Raw genomic sequence first — 6,205 nt, 5'->3', positions numbered from 1 at the left:
GTTTCATTGTTCTCAGACAAGAAATTAATTGTTAAAAGTGGACACATGCTAATTACTTTGATTTGGTAATTGTACTATCTATTGCCAAGTACCAGCCTCAGCTTGAGAGGGCATCCTGGGGAAGGGATGTTTGAGACGTGAAGAAATGACTTGAGTCAATGACATGGTGGAAACTGATAGCTTTATGTTCTGCTCAAGCTGGCTCTTCAGACAGTTGTGTAGATAGCTCAGCTCTTATAGACCAAAGACTAATCTTTTATTTCCAAATCAATTTAATCATTACCCTAGGTTTTCTTTTGATTATTCCACAAATCACATTTTATAACCTTAGCCCCTTAGGGAAGGAGAGCATGTACAATTTCTTTTTAACAGCAAATGATTTCAGAGATCTGCCTGCCTTTGTAAGCATAGACAAGCTAGCTGGCTGGCATCTGACTCTGAAATCACCATTTCCATCACAACTGGTCCTAGATTTTCTCTGTCCCAGGCTGATTTTGAACTTAGAAATCTGCCTGCCTTTGTATCTTTTTGACAAGCTGACTCATTAGTGTGGCTGACTTTGTTCTTTTCAGTCTATGAAGTCCTGATGCAATTCATATTCTATTATTATATTTTTCATATTTGAGAAAGTATATATTGTATGTATTATATATTATGTTATAAAATTACATATTTGTTTTTTTTTTTTGGACAGGGTTTCTCTGTATAGTCCTGGCTGTCCTAGAACCCACGTTGTAGACCAAGCTGGCCTTGAATTCAGAAATCTGCTTGCCTCTGCCTCCCAAGTGGTAGGATTAAAGGCGTTTGCCACCACCACCCAACTGAAATTATTCTTGAACTCATGTTTTCAGAGCTCTTTCCTACAGCCTTAAGGACTTTGCTGAAGGTCACAGTGTTCACCATTTTGCTAAGGAACATTAGACACACCCTTGCCTCCAAGACTCATGCTGCTTCTAATTATCATGGGGTTATTAACTTTGGCAGGAAGAATATGCCCCAATATCTTTGGTAGGGAGAATATCCCCAAAAGAGGATCATGAAGTAAAACATGCACATTATTATGCAAACTCCACAACCACACCAACTGTCAGCACTTGTGGAGAGACCCATATCCTGCTGGCTCTGTTCTAGGGTCTGGAAACCATGTCATGCCATCCCTTCAGTGGCCATGTAGGACTTCATAATCTATCCATCTGTCTGTCTGTCTGTCTATCTATCTATCTATCTATCTATCTATCTATCTATCTATCTATCCATTTACCCATTCATTCATTGATTGCTCCATCTATATATATTACATCAGCACATTGGATCTTATCTCATTGCTTTCCAATAAATCACAAAAGAGAAATGCCTTCAGTGAATAAGTATAAACATGCATGAAAGGAACATATATAATACAGGAAATAGGAATTCAGTGTTGGCAACCCCCTTGATGACTGTTCTCTAATGAGCCTGGGAGAGAAAGGGGGATGCAGATGGGGGGTTGTCAAGAAATCCAAAAAGCTTTTAGTAGAAGAGTAAACTGATGAAGTGTATAAATTTATTTAAGGAAATGATAAACCCAATATTATAATGATACCAGATGTGAACATTTTCATACTTTCTCTTTCATAGATTTTTGGAGTGACTAAACTCAGGATCCTTACACAGGGTAGGAAAGTTTTCTACCACTTAGCTTTATCCCATCAACTATTTCATTATTGTTTTGCCTTTTAAACCACAAAACCTACTAATCACAAACTCTGCTTGTAGCTTATGCATTTTGTTTCAAGTTAGGATATTGCTGATAGATACTCTAAATTTGCTAATACTGAGTTTGCTAGTTTATAGCAAGGGTAGAAGTTTCCCTAGTCATGAATGGTTATCACCATTTATGGCTATTAGAAATTAATGTTGAATGAATTTCCTACTTTTTAAATCACATCCTTCCTCATGCCACCCTTTCTCCATTTAAGTATTCTCTCTGTACTTGTCAGATCTTCTGGAAATGATTGTTCTTTATTCTTTGTCCTCCTTCTTTTGTCTAATGTTCACTGTGCTTGTTTTTATTGCAGCTACACTCAGTAGCTTAAACTCTCTCATAAATTTTGTAGGTCAGAACTCTGGGAAAGAATCTACTTTTGAAGGTGGTTCTTCTGTTTAATTTCTTCCTTCCTTCCTTCCTTCCTTTTTTCTTTCTTTCTTTCTTTCTTTCTTTCTTTCTTTCTTTCTTTCTTTCTTTCTTTCTTTCTTTCTTTCCTTCCTTCCTTCTTTCCTTCCTTCTCCCTTTCTTTCTTTCTTTCTTTCTTTCTTTCTTTCTTTCTTTCTTTCTTTCTTTCTTTCTTTCTTCTAAAAAATATTTATTTTAAGTGAGACAAGTGTCAGATAACAAAATTTATCATTTAATCATTTAAGTGTATATTTGTATAGTTTATTTTTCCAGTTTTGCATAACCACCAATCTATTTAGTTCCAGAATACTCCTATCATCTCACAAAGAAGCCCTCTACCTATTATATGGTCACTCCTACCCAACCTCCCCTAAGCTTTTGACAATCATCCATTTACCTGTTGTCCTCATTATGTTGCAGAAAAACACTTTTGGGAACCCTTTCCTCTTAGCTTGTATGTGTCCTCTGACCTCTCTTCATCCCACATTTACAGCATAACAGCCTGACTAAGAAAAGATGCCTTTGGTGGCAGGTGGAAACTGGGCCATATGATCATTTACTTTAACCCTCTAAACCATGAATTAAATATATCTTTTCTTAACATAAGTGATTTTTCTAGGTAGTTTTGTCATGGTATTAATAAAAATTTAGTCAAGGCAGACTAATATAATGATAATATTTGCATTTGGAGGAAAAAACATCCACTGAAGCCCAGAAGAGAGTCACAGTTTGTAACCTCTGAGAATAGGAAAGACTTACTGCATTGGTTATTACTGTCCACATAACAGGGTCTAGAATTCCTATTCCTGAAGAGATAAACCTTTGGCCATATCTATCAAGATATTTCTGGGTTGGAACCTTTGACATGGGAAGACCTGCCCAAACTGTGGGTGCCATCATTCCATGGCTTCAAGTCCTACACTGAACAAAAAGCAGGAAGTGAGAGGCAACACTTACCTGTTTCCTGAGAGTGGATGCAAGGAAACCCACTGTCTTAATCTCCTGCTACCATGCATTCCCCTACATAAAACCTAAAATAAACCCTTCCTTCCTCAAGTTGCTTTTAGCTAGTGTTTTGTCACAAAACCACAGCTATCAGAAAGATAGGTAAAATACCTGTACTGCAGGAAAGGCTCCATCCAAGCTACAGCTATAAAAGACTGGAGTATGTCCCTATTTAATTTCTTTCTTTTCTTTTCTTTCTTTCTTTTTTTAAATTTTTTTTTTTTTTTTGGTTTTCAAGACAGGGTTTCTCTGTGTAGCCCTGGCTGTCCTGGAACTCACTCTGTAGACCAGGCTGGCCTTGAACTCAGAAATCTGCCTGCCTCTGCCTCCCAAGTGCTGGGATTAAATGTGTGAGTCACCACTGCCTGGCCCTGCTTAATTTCTTTATGGATATAATTTATAGGAAGGAAGCTTTTCCTTATCTGACTACATGTTTAGCCATCAGTTCTTTTCCCTGAAAGCTTTCTTCAGTATTGTCTGTGATTTTTCATTTGTCTCCTACAGGTAATGATGGGCTGAGTATCTCTCACACTCAAGCATCTACTTATCTACTGAACTTCCTTCTTTATTGTAAGAAAAGAAAGCATGGAGACTAATGACTGCCATGTAGTACTCAGCGGCTTTAGTCATTGTGTACATGTTTCTAACATTAAGTCCTAATAGGAAATGCTCATTGACTAAAGAGTGCAGAATGACTCAAAAACCCCCTTTTGTGAACATACCTTCAGGTACATACATGTTTGATGAGCTTAAGAACTTACATGCTTAGTTTACTATTATGAGTACCATTCAAAAGTAACAGAAGAAAAATATTATCTCAATATACATAATCTTAATTGCATATGCAAAATTTCTTTGTTTAACATGAAACTCATGGGATAAATGTGAATACATCTTTTGAGAGTTATTTTGCCTATCACACTCATTTCAACAGTGTTTCTTATTTCTTTGAGACTCATGCACACTACATATGTAGCTCATTCTCTGGCTTCTCAAGAGTGGATTATATGGACCTGGATGGAAGTGTTAATACTGTATCTAAATTTATACAAGCAGTAAAATGTGATATTTTATTACTCAACATTATTTCTTCAATATGTATCTGCAGGTTTGTTTTCAAAGGGGAACTTTTAAGTCATTCTGTACTGTTTAGACAGTGTCCATTTTCTATTAGGGCTCAATAAGATCAATTAGCAATTCCTATTAGGACTTAATGTTAGGAACGTATACATAATGACTAACCCCTAGTACTACATGGCATGCAGGAGTCGCAATGCTTTCTCATATTCTTTCAAATTACCCTAATAATTCTATGATATATGACTGTATCTATTTACAGGTGAAAAATGAAGCCCTTCAAGGAGGGGTTAGGTACTTTCTTCAGCTAAGAATAATACAGATTAAAATTTAAGTTCATCTAATGTCTTCATTTTTATCTATGGGTCCCTATTACCATTATTTTCCCTAAAAGATATTCCAAAGTCATCTGTGAAGGAAACAGCAAAGTGCAATGTATCAATGCTGTGAAATGTCTCAATGCTATGAAACCATGTTTTATGATATAATTTGCAATCACATGTTTTGCTTGATCAGCTGTGTGCACCAGTGTTTCTTATAAGGGTTTAGAACAACTTCATTAAGGATCATGAGTTATTTTTATGTGTCCTGGTTATAGTTATAGGATTCAGATGTCTGGTAAATACTGACTATAGGTACACACACACACACACACACACACACACACACACCACACACACTGGAAAGGCCATAAACCTAATAGGAAGATTTAGAATTAAATTATATTTTGTTATAAAACTACAAAAATTTAGGGAGTCATCTTCTCCCACTTCTGTGACTAAGGGATGAAGTACAATCTTCTTTATTTTTTTCATTTTTTCATTGGTTACATTGTTTATTTACATTTCAAATGTTATCCCCCTTCCTAGTTTCTCCCTCACAAGCCTCCTGCTGCCTCTCCTCCCTCCCCCAGCCTCTATGAGTGTGCTCCCCACCCCCCACTCCTGCTTCTTCTTAACAATTGGTCTCTTTCAGTTCTGATCATTTCCACTCTGTCATAACCCAATGAGAGGTGAAATGCTAAGTCCAGAAGGTGTGTTTCTGACTTACACTCTGGTGTATTCCCAGAGGTCCATGAGCACCTGAGCTGGTAATAACCTAAGGGACTTTCCAGATACGATTATATCATTCTTAGGACAAAGAGTTGAAAGAAGCAGCAGGGGACCATGGAGAGAGAACTTATGGTCCCCAGAATTGCTCTTTCTTTCTTTATACAGCCTATGTATCTGACTCTTAGGTAGGAGAGCTGAAGTGTCTGATGCTCCAAATTCAAATTCTAAGACTCTTTTGTCAGCTTAGAAATCCTAGCATTACAGTCTAAAGAAGAAACTCTTTCAACACGCAGTTCTTACTTCCACCTTTCCTGCAGGCTCCTTTCCTCCTGTCTCCTTGTATCTGTGCTTTCTATCTGCTGTATTCGGTCAGTGACATCCCACCTGATTTCTGCATTACATATTACTTTCTCAGAGAAATACTTCACCAGGCTGTACTTTAGATATAAAGGTGTGACTACTCCCCACATTCAACAATTTTCTCAGAAAAAAAACCCTTGTATTTAGCCTATACATCAAAGACCTTGACTCTTTTAGAACCACTCATTTACATTTTCCTTAATATTAAAAGATTACAGTTTATGAGCAACTGTTTATAGAATGAAGTGGGAAAGAAAATGAGCATAAAAAGATTGTGTAAGTGGGGAGTGCTCAAAGATACATAATTAAAAGCATCTTGTGAGGAAAAGAGAGGAGTGTTGTGTGTAGACAGAGGAGTCAGGGTAGATGAGCAGAAGAGGACAGGATAGCTTCACAACTCATACTCACAAAATTTTTGGTGTAAAGAATTTATACATCTGTCCAGTTGTGGCTTTCCACTACCCTATGAGGTAAGTTTATCAACATTTCTGTATTACAGTGTGTGAATCAAACCAGAGAGCACACGCAACTTAATGAGCAGTACTCCTGGTCAAGCCTT

This window comes from Mus caroli, chromosome 7, assembly GCF_900094665.2.
Source record: "Mus caroli chromosome 7, CAROLI_EIJ_v1.1, whole genome shotgun sequence".
Classification (NCBI taxonomy): Eukaryota; Metazoa; Chordata; class Mammalia; order Rodentia; family Muridae; genus Mus; species Mus caroli.
The sequence above is the reverse complement of the archived record's forward strand: the minus strand, read 5'-3'. Positions refer to the sequence as shown.